This window comes from Lithobates pipiens, unplaced genomic scaffold (genome assembly GCF_037356315.1).
Source record: "Lithobates pipiens isolate NorthernLeopardFrog02 unplaced genomic scaffold, aLitPip1_a1.2 Scaffold_1, whole genome shotgun sequence".
Taxonomy (NCBI): domain Eukaryota; kingdom Metazoa; phylum Chordata; class Amphibia; order Anura; family Ranidae; genus Lithobates; species Lithobates pipiens.
Genome location: NW_027507685.1, coordinates 11,159,846 through 11,178,348, shown reverse-complemented (window position 1 = coordinate 11,178,348; position 18,503 = coordinate 11,159,846). Strand labels below are relative to the sequence as shown.

Genomic DNA, 18,503 nt, shown 5'->3' with positions numbered 1-18,503 from the left:
TGTTCTGAACTGTTTTAGTGATTTCCAGCTTGATTCTCTGGTTCTAGAGTATTATAGAGATTATGCTATGCAGCCACATGTTACCCTGGTTGGGTGACAGAGACAATGCTGTGAAGAGTCCATGTTTGTGCAGCTTTCATTAATCTGTAGCATATGCATATTTGTTTGCCATCTTGAATATGTTTTACATTATTGCTTCTTACTTTGCACCTGTTTAGTAAATGCAAATTATAGTTTCTATCTGTCTGACCATTTCGCTGAATATCCATTCTGGCAAAATTCTAAGCCCTTGTACACACGGTCGGACATTCTGACAACAAAATCAGTCGGATTTTGTCCGAAACTGGTGTTGCATACACACGGTCGAACAAAGTTGTTGGAAAATCCGATCGTTCAGAACGTGATGATGTTTGTTCGTTACGACGGGACTACATTCAGGCTAGTAGCCAATAGCTTTGGTCTAGGAATTTGATCTCAGCATGCGTGGCACTTTGTCCGATCGGAATTCTCTACAATCATGTTGTCGGAAAATTTTACAGCCCAGCTCTAAAAGTTTGTCAGTCGGATATTCCGGCGGAAACAGTCCGATGGAACCCACACCCGATCGGATTATCTGACAACACAGTCCGATCGGACATTTTCCGACCGTGTGTACAAGGGCTAACAGTATACCTGTCACAGAGTAAGAGTTAAAAAATCAGGCTCAAACCTGCTTAACTAAGGCATGTTAAGGAAGAAGATCACACACAAGTTCTACTTATACATTCTTTTAAATATGCCATACAGAGGCATAGGACTGGAGATGTTGAGGTTTATGTTACTGTATGCGACCATTTTCTGTGCAAGCAATACTTACTGTAGCTTTTGTATATATTTTTGTATTTTAATGCAGTTTATAGCATTGATATGCAATGTAACTCACCACACATAATTATTGTCTAATTGGTAATAATTATGTTAATAAGAGAAAGGTTCTTTATTAAATATTTGCCCTGATTAGTTATTATAAGCTGGTAATGCTTCAGGTATTTAATTACAGGTCTCAATATAAAACTAATCATGCAGACAACCTTACAAACCTGGCCTACCAACAGGGTAAAAATCATTAAACAATCATTACTATCAGCTGACACTGGGCTGTAATTTTTGCAGTTGATGGGGGAGTTGATGCTTGATGAACAATCCAATTAAAACTGGCAACAAAAGACCCAAAATGTCAGCCAAATTGCTTTTTAATAGTCAACGCAGCCGTCACAAAACATAAACACTGAACTCCCAACAGAAGCATAAAGCTTCTGAAACAATCATAGGAAATGAATAATTTCAGGCAGCCTGAGAATTCCTGTAACGCAGGGGCACTCATTAAAATATTGTGAATGGCAAATCCACAATGTTTCTTAGTAATGTAGTTCAGACGGCGCAAATGAACAAAGACAAAAATATGATTACTCTGTACCTGGTTGCTTATGTACTCTGGACTGAATTATATTTGCTATTTATTAAGCAAATTATATTTGAATAACCGAATAAACAGTAAAGAGAAAGGATTTATTGGTTAATTAACATAAACTACATTAATGCCAAAGCACAACAAATCATATGTAATGGCTACAGATGTTGCATACAGAGAAAGTGAATATATCCCAAGCATACCTATTAGTAATTTTACCTGTTCTGAATAAAAAATGATTTTAATTCTAAAAGCTAATTATTTTTGTATGTTTTTTCTATTACAATATAGTGTAAATAGAGTAAGTCAGATTTTTTTTTTTTTATACTGTTTATCCTAAGCAACAGTACAATATAAATTTAAATATAGGTGCCATACACGGCAAAAAACTGTGCAATGCTGGTCATAAATAATCTGAGTATTCTCTGTTATACAAATATTGAAACACACTCATAATGCCTTTGCCTGTTTGTGTAATAACATTGATATGTATTTCCAGTAGACATGTTACAAAGTAGTTATATAATAAAAATGTGTTTTTTTTAATCTGTTTTTACCTCTAAAGTTAAATACGAGAGTGATGATGTAATAGCTGCAAATTGTCAAACTGGCTTTGCCAAAGGAATTTCTCTTCAACTGGTAGTTGTATTTTAAAGAGTAACTTCACCTTTGTTGACAAAAAAAGCCTACCCCTCTGGGTGGTCAATATAAACTGCAGGGATTTTAACAAATTTTATAGCAGATTCTTAAAGGATTTGTAAAGGCAGAATGTTTTTTATCTTAATGCATTAAAGCGGAGGTCCACCCTAAAGTGGACCTTCCGCTCATCGGAATCCTCCCCCCCTCCGGCGCCACAATTGGCACCTTTCAGGGGGGAGGGGGGTGCAGGTACCTGTACAGTACAGGTATCTGCACCCACTTCCGGGATAGCTCTCTGTGGAAAGGAGCGTAGATTATGCCCCTTTCCGAAAGTCCCCCGCTGTCTGCTGGGAAACACACAGTTCCCAGAGGCAGCGGGTCCATCCTTATTGCGCAGCGCGACTCATGCATGCGCAGTAGGGAACCGGGAAATTAAGCCGAAAGGCTCCACTTCCTGATTCCCACACCCAAGATGGCGGCGGCAGCACCCGAGAGACGATCGAGAGATCGGCTTCCGGTGCCGACATCGCGGGCGCGCTGGACAGGTAAGTGTCACTATTTTAAAAGTCAGCAGCTGCAGTATTTGTAGCTGCTGGCTTTTAAAAAAAAAACCGCGGACTCCCGGCGGACTCCCGCTTTAAGATAAAAAGCCGTCTTTGTGTAGCAGCCTCCTCAGCACCCCCTAATTACTTACCTGAGCCCCATCTCTCTCCAGCAATGTCCACGAGTCTTAGCCATCCAGAACTCTACTCCTTAATAGCTGAGACACAGCAGCGGCACCATTGGCTCCCACGGCTGTCAATCAAAGTCAGTTAGCCAATCAGCAGAGAGAGGGGACAGGGCTGGGTCGGGGCTATGTGTCTGAATGGACACTTAGAGCTGTGTCTCAGTTCGTGTGCCCCCATAGGAACTTGCTGGCTGTCGGGGCACTCGACAGGAGAGAGGGGCCAGGAGCAATGATGAAGGATCCGAGAAGAGGAGGATCAAGGCTGCTCTGTTCAAAACCAACTGCACAGAGGAGGTAAATATAACATGTTTGTTATTTTTTTTTTTGAAAGGGACTTTACAATCACTTTTGTGTCTATGAAGAAATAGCTCTTTGTTTTACCAGACCAATTGCATACTCATTCTGAGAGGGTTTGGTTCATTATTAAATTAAACTCCCTGGTGGTTTTCCCAAGTGTTTCTTGGGGTTAAATTTTAGTACCATTAGCGGTAAACCCGAGCCACACTCAGGATTGCATTGCAGGATGCTGATTCAATGTACTTACCTTGTCCCCAGGAACCTGTGATGTCCTCTGCTGTGTCCGTGGGCTCTGTCCTCCACCCGATGCCTCTGTGTGCCGTTCCCTGCAAGCGGCGTGACACACGGGGCGGAGCCCGGTGGCAAATTCAAAACATAGAAAATTCATAACACATAAAGTACACTGTAATGTTACAGATTACATTACTGTATGAAATCATTTTTAAATCCCTTTTGCCCTAGTGCTTTGTCCAATGCCCTGCATGCCGTTTTATATTATATATACTGTTCTTTCTGCCTGGAGATTGTTCATAGCAGCTATCAAGTGTCCCTTTACATCAAAAGTGGTTTTAGACCAGCTAGGAAACAGCGATAGTAAATTAGAACATTTGCAGAATTGAGCGATAGTGAATCGTGGGGAAATTAATTTTTTTTTATTATTATATTATTATTTTTTATAATTATTTATAGTTAATTATATTGTAATTTATGATTTTATGTCTCAAACGTTATCATACTCGGGTAATCTACTAGACTCTTGTTTGGACAGATTTAAGTGTGTTATTGCTAAGAATTACAGGCCTACAATATAAAACATCAAATTTCTATGCAAAACAATTGTACCGCTTTGAGACGCAAAAATCGGACATAATCATACCGCCAAGGTGGTTAATCATCTGATCCACATTATGTGTTCTAAAAAGGAAAGATGCAGTGTCCACACTCTTTTAGAACTGATTAACCCTTGGTGAGTATTTCACCAAAATGTGTATTTCTGTTGCAGGGGGTTCCTAAAAATCGTATTTTTACCTTAGTGACATCTGGTAAAATAGGTGAGCCTTTCACAGAAGCAGGGAATTACATTTTTTGGAGGCATTCGCTACCCCAACTGTGCAGAAAATGCCTCCAGGTCACCATATTGAATATTACAGAAAATTTTAGTGCTGCTGATTGAAAAGAAAAGGTAATATTTAGTAACATTTTTATTAACATTACATTTCAGCATTGCTTGTGTAGCAATGTTATCAGTTATTGTTTTATTTGCTATATTTTTTCCCCACAAAAGTGGAGTTACACTTTAACCACTTAAGGACCGAGCCTGGTTTTGGAATGATTTACAAGTTAAAATTAGTTTTTTTTGCTAGAAAATTACCCCCAAACATGATATATTATTTTTCAGACACCCTAGAGAATAAAATGGCAGTCATTGCAATACTCACACAGTATTTGCGCAGCGGTCTTACAAGTGCAATTTTTGGGGAAAAAATACACTTTTTTGAGTTAATAAAATAAGACAGCAGTAAAGTTAGCCCAATTTTTTTTTTTTATATGGTGAAAGATAATGTTATGTCAAGTAAATTTATACCCAACATGTCACACTTTAAAATTGCACCCGCTCGTGGAATGGCAACAAACTTTAGCACTTAAAAATCTACATTGGTGATGTTTAAGTTTCCAGTTTTGAGTTACAGGGGAGGTCTAGTGCTATAATTATTGCTCTTGCTCATCTCCGATAAGCGACGGGGATGACCGGAGCATGGCGGGAGAGGGGTGTGCCCTCTCCTACCCCTGATAAAAAAGATCTTGTGGTCAATCCGCCACAGAGACCACTTTCATCTTAAAGAGAACAGCACGCTGTTCCTGAAAATACCTGGGTTATGGCAGCTAGCTGCTGCCATGACCCCGGTATTTAATGTCAATGTACCGACGTACAGGTACATTAACCATTTGCTTACTGGGCACTGAAACCCCCCTCCTGCCCAGACCAATTTTAAGCTTTCAGTGCTGACGCACTTTGAATGACAATTGCGTGATCATAAAACACTGTACCCAAATTAAATTTTTATCATTATTTTCACACAAATAGAGCTTTTTTTTAGTGGTATCTAATCACAGCTGGTGTTTTTATTTTTTGCTAAACAAACAAAAAAAATAGAAAATTTTGAAAAAAAAATCATGTATCATGTTCCACTAATGCGTGGCACTGTGGGCACTGGTAGGTGGTGCTGGTGGGTATTGGTAGGTGGAAATGTTGTGTACTGCTAGGTGAAAATGGCAGGTGGCACAGGTGGGCACAGATGAGCTGGCGGTAGCTCTCTTTGATTGGGACCAATGTCTCTCTCACAGCCGTCAGTGATCGGCTTTTTTTTCTGGTCATGCTGTGAGCGCGAGGAGAAAAAATAGGCGATTACCGGCTCTGTTTACATCACATGATCAGCTGTTATTGGCTGACAGTTGATCACGTGGTAAGGGGTCAGGCACGCAGGCCGCTCAGGCATGGGAGGTCATCAATAGACCTACTTCTGGCAAAGTAGGTCTGCGTTGTAGCCATCATTCGGCTATAGCGCAGATCTGAAGCAGTTGATTTGCGTGGTTAAACCTTTTTAATTACTCTCTTTATATAAACAGTCTGCCTAAAACATATTTTAGTTCATGTTGGAAGTTTCTATAGATACTGTGAGTTCACTTGTAAAATTAGTAGCATTAGCATTAAAGTAAAACTTATGCTGCGTACACACGACCGGACTTTTCGAGGGACTAGGTCCGACGGTCTTTCTGACAGACTTTTGGCGGAGTTCCAATGGACTTTCCGAATGAATGGACTTGGCCACACACAATCACACCAAAGTCTGATGGATTTGAACGTGATGACGCATGACTGGACTAGAATAAGGAAGTTCATAGCCAGTACCCAATAGCTGCCCTAGTGTCATTTTTTGTCCGTCGGACTAGCATACACACAAACAGATTTCTCGGTCCGGCAGAGTTCTGGTGGGAAAATTTAAAACATGTTCTATTTCTAAAGTCCGCCGGATTTTTGGCAAGCAAAGGACCGATGGAGCAGACACACGATTGAATTTTCCAACGGACTCGTTCTGTCAGACCTTTGCTGTCAAAAAGTCCAGTTGTGTGTACGTGGCATAAGCCCATTCACTAAAACTTTCTTATTGTTTATCTTTTTTTTAAACGCAGCTTTTAAAAGTTTTTATGTAAATAATACCCGGTTGTCAAATTTTTGTTTAGGCACTTTCCCCAAGTTGTTCTCCTGTGTTCTCACCCTGTCATATGTGACAGGTGGAAGCTATAAGCATGCTTTGAGCACACTTTTGAAATCACTCAGCATAAAACCTTAATTCTACACAAATCCAAATTACTTTTCTGTTTAAAGCTGGATTTATGTCATTTTTTTTTTCTGTCTTCTGCCATGTGCCCTGACCCCTCTCTGTTTGTGAACTTCAGTTTAGTTGCTTGTTTGATTTTTGCTAATAGTTAATAATAGAACTGCATCCTAAAGTGAAATGGTAACGTCCTTGAAGAGAACCCTGAGAAAAATGAGGGACTCGCTACACTCCAAATGAGGCACTCGCGACAAATGAGCCATTTTTATAGTTTGTGACACCAATTCATGACGCATATAATTGTCAACAGACCGTTCCTTGTCCTGGGCTTCTTAGGTTAGCTTTATTCTTGATCTGGCCATGACTTAGCTAGACCTTTTAGCTGTACTGGTGTACATCTCATGATGCTGGCAAGAGCCCAAAAGAAATTTTGTATGGCTATGCCATTGTAGGCTCATTATTTTATTAAAATTCTGGAGAAGAAGAGACATTAAAATTTGGTGATGACTCTCAATACATTATTTATTTGACAACTTCCAGTAAGACCATTGTAATCCTAATGAAAATAAAAAAAGCAAGTCCATTATTTTGATTAACAATGACAACTACAGAGAACTGTCATCTTCATGCCTATTTCAAGATAGCCTGTGATAAAGTATAGAGGAGAAGCAGAACTCCTTCTTGACAGATGGTGAAGACCACACAACCCTTTGTGCCAATAGTTAGAAAATGTATTACAAGTTAAGGTCTTGGCTTCAGATAAAATTGGATGAAAAATACCTGATCAGTAAATGACCTTGAGCAAGCTGCTTCATTTCTCTGCTATAAAATAAAATCACTGTATTATCTTGAATATATAAATCTTTTCTCTTTAATAATATGTTACTTTGTGATAGAAAGGTATTTGAAACACAGATATTGTAAAGATCCAAGGAGAAAGATAGAATAGAATGCATAAATAAATTATCCACACCATTTATTTTAGTAGTACCAGTAAAGAAAAGCAATTTGGGTTGATTTACTAAAACTGGATAATGCAAAATCTGGTGCAGCTGTGCATGGTAGCCAATTATCAACCAAGCATCAGCTTATGTGGCTCCTGCTCCTTCTGCAGCTGCTTGCTTCCTCCAGTGCCAATTCCATCCAATCTGATGCTCAGAGATTGTGGGCCAGCAACCCACAATCTGGGCTTGCCGAACTTCCATACCAGAGCTGGAGGTCACGGGCCACATCAGAGGGCTCCGCGGGCCATCGGTCTACCACCCCTGGCAAAATATGTCTATTTTTATAAGCTGGAAACCTCTGCATGCCTCTTTGAATTAGTTTCACTTCATTATCTGGAACGGGAATTTTCGGACTTCAGTGCCAACCACCCGCCTACCCTTATCCAATAAGAGTACCCTTAATGGCCATGTAAGTGCTCTAATAGAAAAGGAGGAATTGTACAGTTGGCAAGAGTCACGGAAGTCTGACCTCTTGCAACAAAGTGAAACTAATTCAGAGAGCTTCACAGAAAGAAAAACCAAGCTAATAAAAGTAACAGCAGGCATCTTGTCCTGTCTTATTTTAGGCAGGTATTTTAAACATTTAAAATAGGTGAGAGGTTTACTTTAGGGAGTTTACATTTTAGTGAAAAGTGCATAATTTGGATGTGCTGGCAATGATGAGGGGAAACTGGGAAGATCTATAGTTGTGATGGACAGAGAAAAGTGCATCGCTATGGGTAGAAAGATCTTATGCAACCCAGACTGGCGTGTACCTATATCACCCATCAACATGGCAAGAGAACAGAGAGTACTTTATGACATTATCAGTGAGGCACATAAAGAGGGTCTTAAGGAAACAGTGGCATTTTTAAAGTTTAAATTCCCTAGAGTATCTATATTTTATTCCCTCCCCAAGATATATAAGTCCCTAGTAGATCCCCTGGATGACCCATAATTTCAGGCAACGGTTCTCTTACAGAATAAGCTAGTGAGCATTTTGATAAAACCATATAACTTTTGTGACAAACCAATTATCCTATGTACAAGACATGGCGCATCTTTTAACCATGTTGCATGGTCTAACCTTCCTGCTCACTTTGGACATTCCTGGACTTGACGATTGAACTTACTGATCAACAGACAGAGAAAACTATGCTCTATAGGAAATCCATAGCCACAAACAGCCTACTCAATTTTAGCAGTTTCCACTCTCGCAACCATTGGTTCGAGGCATTTCAACAGGCTAATATTTAAGGACCCGAAGGAATTTTTCTGATCTAATGTATTTTGCATTAGAGGTAAGTGAACTACAACGGAGATTCCGAAACAGGGGATACAAAGTCAGATGGTTTAATGCAGCCCATAAAAGTGAGCTAAACAGAGTGATCACAATGCTCTGCTCTTCAGGCCTGGGAAGAGAACCAGAGAAAAGGGTGGGGAGGTTCACTTGTGTTTACAGCACACGGAATTCGCCGCTAGGGTTAAGTAGGCCTGTATGGCCCATCAGGACCTATTGACAGGCAATCCAACAGTTAACAAGTTTATTTCAAACTGCCCTTAAATACTGTTTAGGTAGATTAACACACTGGTGCACCTATTGGTCCACGGCGATATACAGTGAAGGCTTCCTATACAAAATAGAAATAAAGGGAAACAAGGTGGTCTTGCCCACTGGAAGGATGCTTAGGTGCAATTAACTGGGGACATGTGACACCACTGGGGTGGTATATGTCATTCTATGCAGCTGGTGGGTCCTTCTATATTGTAAAAACTGTCCGCACTGTCTGAAGACACCTACAGGACCACATTTACAAGATTTCAACGTACCATTTGAAAGCTCCTATTGCCAGTCAGTATCTTTGCAACATTATAGGGACATGGGGTGTCTGAGTTGCTGGGTAGTGGAGGTAGTCCCCAGCAGTAATGGGGGGAAGGGGCGTTGACCATTTATTGCTGCAATATGAGGCCAGGTGAATTTGGGAGCTGGAAGCAAGCAAGCCACCTGGCCTCAATAATTGCTTGAGTTTTTCCTCAATTTTATTTATTTTTTTTATTTAATTCTCCCAGAAAAATGAATGTATTTATTTATTTTTTGTGTTAATTAATATGGTTAATTAAATCTATTAAATAGAATTTTACACATTTAATAGAGAGTAACAAAAGGAATACATTTGAGAGGTGATTTTTTTTTGTTTGGAATGTCTGAGGATTTGTTTATATCCATCAAGGCTAAACCATCAGTAAGGTGATGGCTCCCACTTGTTGTACATTATATACTTGTATCTGTAAGCCCTTGAACACACGGTCGGAGATTCCGATGGAATGTGTCCGATCGGAGCCGTTTTGTCGGATATTCCGACTGTGTGTTGTCTCCATCGGACTGTTTCCGTCGGAGTATCCGACGGACCAAGTATTCCAACTTGTTGGTAAAATTTTCAGACAAAATGCTCCGATCGGACATACTCGGATCATGTGTAGAGAATTCCGATCGGACAAAGTGCCACGCATGCTCAGATCAAATTCCTACATCAAAGCTATTGGCTACTAGCCTGAACGTAGTCCCATCGTAACGAAATAATGTCATCATGTTACGAACGATCGGATTTTCCGACAACTTCGTCCGACCATGTGTATGCAACAGTTTCGGACAAAATCCATCGGACAAAATCTGACGGACAAAATCCGATGGATTTGGTTGTCGGAATGTCCGACCGTGTGTACAAGGGCTAATAGATTTAGGAGGCATGGATTTCATGGGGTGGAGTAGCTATGTAAGCTAGTAGTTATACAATTCAATAATATGACATACATGCAATCCCACATTTTAAATGTAAAATGCATATTGGATGTGTAGGCTTGCAAACGTCTGCTGGCTGTCTAGAGAGGGGAGGCACCTAGTGGGAAAGTAAGGGAATTGCAGCTCCTTCCATTGGATCCCTTTCCTCCCCTTCATTCCCTGTGTCATTTACATCTGCAATGGCGAAATTAAGATGGCAACTGTCCATGACATCACTACATCAAGTGCGTCGTTGTTCCATACATCCTAATGTCATTACGCATCGCACATGTGCATTGGCGCTTCAGGCGGCCGTTTGATGGTCATTTATGATATATAGTGAAAGACCATAACACATCTACTTGTTTGGCCCTGAAGCATCCAGGGTCACCAAAAAAACTGGTCAGGCTTGTTTTCCTAGTAGCCTACCTCCACTCACTGCAGACACACTGGACAAGGACTATCTTTGGCTGACACGATAAGTACTTTCATGTATACCTCTGATATGGAGAGAGTCTGATTTGGATGCAGCTATTTGATCTTTAAATGAGATACTGATGTTCGCCATGTTGGAGCATTTGGGGCTCCTGGAGTACAGCAAGGACCATTTGGGATCTCAGAATACTATGCTGAATTGTTCTAAATGCCTCTTGGACAGGGATTGTCAGAGCCTTGTTTAATGAACTATCATTGCAGTAACCTTAGTCCCATGGCTTTGGGACATCAAATGGATATATACCTGCCCATTGATTGTGTGGATACTTGTGCGAGGAAGGGAATGTATAGCTGTGGATGAGATATATCACAATAACTTTATAACCTCTACTGGACCAAAAGTATCCTAACATGCAAGTTTGGGAATACCTCACTATATATACCTGTGAGAGGGATTTGACATTGGCATACCTACATGGACACATTATAACAGCCTTGGATAAGTCCTTTTTCTGTCTTGTCTCCTGTTGACCACAGGTCTTGTGCACAATTATTCCATCTATGAAATCTGAATGGCATTATTTAATGAAAATACAAATGGAGCTTACTACCTAGATAGCAAGAATAACTTGCCACAAATTTGTGGCAGTGTTAAATTGTAAGTCTGTTAACTTGCGACACATTTTTACTGGCAATTGTACACTTGCAGAGCACATGAAGCACAAGTTCTAGTTGACACTTTTCCAATTTGTAGAAAATTTGCACGGCAAGTCCCTAGCAAGAGCAAAGTTGCAGTGATGAGTCTACAGCAAAAGCTCTGCAAGTCACAGTGACCCCTGTGGTGGGATGACCATTACACAACATAACTGAACCAGAACTTGCAGCGGACTTGCATAATGTTTGCAAAGAAAGTTGATCTAGAGTCATGCAATGCAGACTTGCTGCAACTGTGCAACAAACTTGTGCAGCCTGGCAAGTCTATCAATAGCAAGTCATTTTCAAACCTGCAGCTCAATTGCTTACTATCTAGGTACAGAATACTCCATACATGTTCAAACCAATACATCTAAAGGATCTATGAACAGGGCATAATTGCCAATAGGAGCATATCTAAAGGATTAACACAAGCATACCCAACTTAATTTTTAAACGTTTGGGGGCCTTAGACATTATATCTCCATTCACATGAATGCACCTGATGGGATCACATATCTAAACCTGGATCAATGATGGTAACATTCACTATAAGTCTAGCCTTGTCACATTTTGCTGACAAAAAAAAGATTGTATATTTACATTCACCTATTGTAAGTGCCTGAATATTTCTTTAATAATAGCCTCACATAACACCCTGCACAGTAGGATAATCAGGGCTGTTTGTTTAATGATGAACGTGACATATGCAAAACACATTGACGTAGGCAACACATCAGAGCCCTGCACTTCACCATGCGTACCAGTGGACCGGTGATATCTGATCCGCAGTCCCTGCTAAACTTCTGGGCAATATTTATTAGAGAGCATACATACTGCACGGTGTGTATCATGAGACGAATAGCCAGATCGGAACTTTCCCTTACACGCCAAAGCTATCACTGCCTCTTGCTTCTACTCAGTGTTGGCAAGTGAATGGAGGAATAGATGGAGGAAGAGTACAAGTGCCGAGGAGTGGTCAGAGCCTCCGGGGCAACTCTGTTATTCCATGTGAATTTCAACCGTCCTTGCCATAATACAATGGTTGAATTCAAGTATGGTAAAAACCTTTGATGCCATAGTGTGAACTATGCTGTAAATGATGGGTGTGTTCATTTTCAAGTGGTTAATTAAGCCAGCACTGGTCTGGAAATGTACCATTGGTATGTGTCAGCAATTGCTTTAAGGAGACCGCTATTCACATTACTATTCAGTTAGCAAACAATCTTGGCTAGAGAACTGATTTCGCAAGTAAGGATACTTTGGTCAGCTGTGGACTGTCATACACACACCAATTTTATCTCCATACTGAATGGCAGACCAATGCATGAGCTTTTTAGAGGGATATGATGAGAGTGCAGAGTCTGCATATGGAGGCGTGTTACTATTAATTTCAGTCTCTCATGCAATATGCTCCCCTGAAAACATGAAGCTTGTAGCTAAATAATAATCCTTTCATTAGTCTTAACTATTTTGTCTTCATATTAGTTATAACAAGGCTAATTAAGGATATAGGGGTGATCCACAGAGCAGGTGTGGTATTAGGAATGTCCTTAGCATATGATAGCCTTGTATGAGGCAAGTATTGCATAGGAACCTAGACCCCTGCCCAATCCTTTTTGCCTGATACCTTGGAAGCTGTTGAAGGTTACTTGCAGTAAACATGTGTGTATGTGTGGGGCTGTGGGGCCCTGTTCTGTTGTCTGTAATATGTGAGTGACAACTTTGTAAACTCATTTTTATAAATTTTATTATTAGTGTTTGGAGGTGTGGACCATTCTGGCCTGTAATTTTTGATACTTGCATTTTTTAATAAATTTATAATTTTTTCTCCAGATATACTAGTATCGTGGTTAGTTCTCCCTGTGCAACTCTTTGCTTATGGGGTAGCCATTGTGATTCCCCCTAGTGTTTGCTTTCTGGTTGATTAATTGCAGAATGTTGTAATTATACCTTTGCAAACATGCTTACAGGAGGAGAAAGAAAAGAGATGACTTCATCCATTTGCTAATGCTCAACTATCTATTTTGTGAGTTAGAGCTGGACAATGACAAGTCGGTGTTGCAAAACTGTAGTATTGGAAAGTGAGGCTTCCTACCTTGTATTTAAATAAGAAAACTGATTTACCAAAAACTCAAAATATTGTGGCAGGTAATGTAGTTCATATACTGTATATGCAGGTTAGGTAGATGCTACCAAGAGCAAAGCCATATTGGATGTGTAGTGGGGTTAGAGACATTTAATTCAGAACTTAAGAACAATCATTGAAAACACATTTAATTGGTTCTTCATTAAGATACTGTATGTGATAGTATACCAACCACAATTCATCTTTTTACTAATCTAAGAGTGGTAAATAGAGATATGATTGTTGCTCTAGCTACTACACATTACATATTGTAATTATACTGTGTACTGGTTTACTTAGTAAACTCATAGATGGTAATATAGAGCTATAATGTTTTCCTTTACAGACCCAGGGTCTTTTAGCATGCAGTTAGACAGAACTGCAGTAGAGAATTGTGCCTTTTGTTATTTTTTTATTTTTTTATTGTGATTTCTGCATATCTCGAACAAATGAAGCAGTAAAAAGACACCAAACTGTTTTACAAGCACTTTTTCTACTTATACCCATAAATGTTACATTTTTAGGCTGTCTCTTTTTTTCATCTTCAATAAAATAGCATGCATTATTCCTATTACTTATCCAAAAGTTGATACAGTTTCCTAGGAACTGAATGACATATTTTCCTTCTTTTTCCATAAAACCCTTGGGTCGATTGAACCTTTTAGCATCTTAATCATACAGTGTTGTAAAATAGATGCTTTAATTCTGTTGTTCTCGTTTGCTCTAGAGAGCAGAGTAAAGTTTTTATGATTATTGTAAGCTGGCTCGGGGGGCAGTTGCTGCAGGGAAATAAAGGAAGAATATCAAAAGTAAAGTAGGCCATGTTGTAAGAGAAGAGTTTGCTGTGATTTTTATTATAGGCTAATTTTCCACATGGACTGCTAGTACTTTTCTTGTACCTTTTTTTTTTGCAAGACCTGAAATAAACAGCTCATTGAAAGATCTTAAAAAATGCAAGCCATTTGGGGATTATTGCGTGCAGTTTAACATTTATTTTACTGTAGAGTTCTTTCAGGTAAAAGCCTAAACTAGTGTTTAAGATTTAGATTTTTACATATCATATGCGACGAGGATCTTGTAAAAAAAAATATATATATAAATATATTTAAATCTATATATGTGCAGAAATACTTTAGAAGCTGTTGGATATAATGTGTTAAAAATGTGTATAAACGGTAAAGTTACTCCCAAGGCAATTACAGAAATGTTGGCCTTTGCTTTTTCTATTTTTCCAGTAATTGCACTTACATAATCAGCTATAAGCTACAACATATTATTCTATAATTGTACAAAATATGACTTTCATAAATGTGCAAATATTCATTTTTAAGACTGCATGGCTTATAAAAAACACTGTCAGAGATTTGGGATTTTATTGAAGAACATTCCAACCTATGATAAAATAATCTACATTGGCCTGTTTACTTACGTATTTACTATTTTTTTTTTTGCTAGTGTTTTGGGTTTCTTCATTATGGCAGTAAAAAAAGGTCTCAGCATACAGTTTTTACCCTTACCAAGTACCTCCTAAGTTACAGGACCTAAGCAGTGAAAAGAAGGCCTCATTTAATATGTGCACAGATAGGCCAAATCATTGAGGCATAACTGTTCAGGTTCACCACTTCTATGGTTTCAAGGCAAATCCTGTGGGATTGAGATTCATGATCCTGGTGAATTTTTATGCAGATTCACCCAGAAGGTTTGTTTTTTAAACCATAATGCACTGCATGATCATCAAGCTATGGTCAGCAGACGTAGAAGGGCTTTTGTGTAAGCCAACCTCTCACTATAAGGGGGGGGGGGGGGCAGAGCAGCCATAGTGTTGTGTCGGTGAACTGGAAGCTGTGGGAAGAAAAGCATAGGAAAAACTGACTAAAAGGGAGAGATTAGGGTTGGTTAGGAAACTATGCTGCATCTCTGAATGCTAAATCTTTGGGCAATCAACTCTTTTACTGTGTTTTTTGTTCTTCCTATTGGGAACTTTTTTTTGACTTCACATCATTTCTCAGGGCAAGTTTCCTGATGGTGACAACAGTGGAATTTCTGTACATCATGTATAATTTACATGGGTAGGGTCTACATTAGTTGAGCATTTGATAGGGTGTCAATGCAGGATAACTATTGGAAGACAGGACAGTGCATTGTCACCCTATAACAGTAAATGCTTATACAAGGACCTTCATGTCATATTTACTAGGTATGCTTTTAGTGAAAGCCTAAGTTTAAAAAAAATATATATACTTCTGAAATTGCATTAACTTTTTAAAACATACTATAAATTATATGTTTATATGCATATGATTATTTGTGAGTCAATATGTTGTGTCCGAATGACTTGCCTCACATGTGTGCTATATGATATTAATGTCAGTACGTGGGTATCTGCAAATTTAAATGCCAGTGCAGCCAACTCTATAAGCATTATTTTCTTGTTTTTCATCCTAATAGATTGTACATTTATATGAACTGTCCCATAGCTAGGCTCAAGGCAGCACCTGACGACCAGACGTTGGCTGAATGCAGCTTCTTTCTGCTTGAATGTTAACTACGCTGTCCCACTGTTTTGCAGCCTTAAGTTTGCTTCCATCCTGGATATGCCTGCACAGAATTAGAATTAGAATTTTTCTTCCCATCCAGTTGTTTCCTCTGGGCAGTCTTCCCACTGTCTTTCTCCCCAACTGTCCTAAAACATAGTTCATAGTTAATTGGCTTATAATTTAATTGGTCCCTATGTGAGCATGTGTGCCAGTGATACTAACAAAATGTAAGCTCTACTGCAGAGCTGAAAACAGATCTGTGTTTCTGATGATAAGCATATTGTTAACAGTATTCTAGAATTAGATCACTGGCATGAAATTAAAAGCTAATCAAGTTCTAGCAACCCCAGTAATGATCTGATCAGGCCCACTCAAATGATGGTCAGAATTCTTTTCGGCCAGCACATATTGATTAGGGGCCAGTTTGTTCTACAACAACCAAATTGGGCATCCAAAAGACTGTGTGTGTAGGCAGTGTATGAACCAGAGATAATCAGTTGCTGGCTTACTTGGAATAACAACAGATCTAGCATGCTGCTTTCATATCAAAATATAATAAAATATGCTAGAGGTTTGGGATTTTGTTAACAATTAATTCATTAGAGAGTTTGTTTACGTGTGCTGTGCTTAGTTTTGGCATACTGGTTGCAAGTGTTTTTTGCTTTGAACGGAAAGTATGTTGTAGAGAAACCTACCACATTATCAGCAAGTATGCAGTATTCAAATGTACATTTGGGACTTTAATTAGCATTCTCTGCTTAACCACTTACAGACCGGACCATTTTGCTGGTCAAAGACCAGACCACTTTTTGCGATTCAGCGCTGCGTCGCTTTAACTGACAATTGCGCTGTCGTTGCGACGTGACTCCCAAACAAAATTGTCCTTTTTTCCCCACAAATAGAGCTTTCTTTTGGTGGTATTTGATCACCCCTGCGGTTTTTTTAAGACCTGACTTGCAGAACAGAACTGAAAGATAGGAGCAATACTATAACTGCGCGATACCAATAGGGAACCAATAGGGAACCATCGTTTACACACACCTAACAGTGTTGTAACTCTTCCCTACTCTATAGAAGCTAAAAATCAAATGTAGATTAAGTGGATCACATTCATATAGGTACAGTATGTATCTGTCTGACTATCTTTTTTTTAAAACAAATATACTATAGTTTATCTTAAAAGTGAGAAAAAATTATGGTAGTTTAATAGAATACATTACAGACTCAGATAACAAAAATGTTCTGCAACTAGATAAAATCTTTAACATATTCTGCATTAAATATTGTTTTGCACTTCAGTACCTGAACCACTTCATTCTGTGTTCAGTTGGGTAGTCCAAGGATTATCACGAATGAACCTACTGCACATCTTTGCAGAGACAATTCTTCTAATATGCCAATTTGACTGGTCCAGCTGTTGTTATCCCCTTACAGTCTCTTATTTCCGCTCCTTATATATAGATTATATATCTTTTCTCTTCTTCCACCTCTTGTCTTAAAGCTGAACTCCATGTTGCAAATTGAAAACAGTAATTACTATGTAAACCTATAAACTTTTATAATGTTAGATATAAACCTCTCTATTTAGATGATGAATATCAGTGACATCATGGCTCCAATTCATAAAATAACAGCTTCTGCCCGCTCCAGGAGAGGAGTAAAGTAGACATACACATCCTGTATTCTCAATTCTCATGATGCCATGGGAATTGTAATGAATATGATCAGATATATGTAAATATTGCAATAAATTAGCTTGCATACTTTACCACATAATCCCCATGACATGCTCCACACCTGATGGTCAGCCACAGTTGCCTTAGTAACAAACAATAATTTAACATATAATATAATTGAATGTAATGTATGAAACTATATTCAATTATATGACAGTTATCTTTAACAAGAGACTACAATAAAAGTTTTTATTTTACTTTAAAAAGCACCTTACCTATTCCTGACAGAACAATATTGCATTTGGCTGTGGGGAGCTCATTTACATAGACCGCCATTCACAGGCGTGGAGTGCCGAGACAGAGCAGGAGTCTCCTGGCATGTCAATCAAATGATGCTGCAATAGTGGGTGGCTCAGACTGGGAGCCTCCTGGATCCACCCACTACAGTTAGCAAGGGTATAATTACATTATTACTTAGGGGGGAAGTGCCAAGACTGGTGGTCAAGGGAATAGCGGGAATAGCAGTCTTATATTGTGGACATTAATGCCGCGTACACACAATCTCGTCGGAAAAAGCTCTGATGGTTTTCCCAATGGAATTCCGATGGAATTCGGCTCAAGCTGTCTTGCCTACCCATGGTCACATCAAATTCCGATCATTTATAACGCGGTGACGTACAACACGTATGGTGTGACTAGAAAAAGGAACGTCAATAGCCAGTAGCCAATAGCGTCTGTCTTGTAGTTGAATCTGAGCATGCATGATTTTTGGCGTGTCGGAATTTTATACACAAGTTTGGAATTACCGATAGAAAGTTTTT

At 39.1% G+C, this 18,503-nt stretch overlaps 1 protein-coding gene across 5 annotated transcripts in view; it reads left to right on the top strand.

The window, feature by feature from the left end:
• Positions 1 to 18,503, top strand: part of TENM1 (teneurin transmembrane protein 1) — a 912,904-nt gene that overhangs the window by 386,168 nt on the left and 508,233 nt on the right. The gene's annotated exons all lie outside the window — the stretch shown is intronic.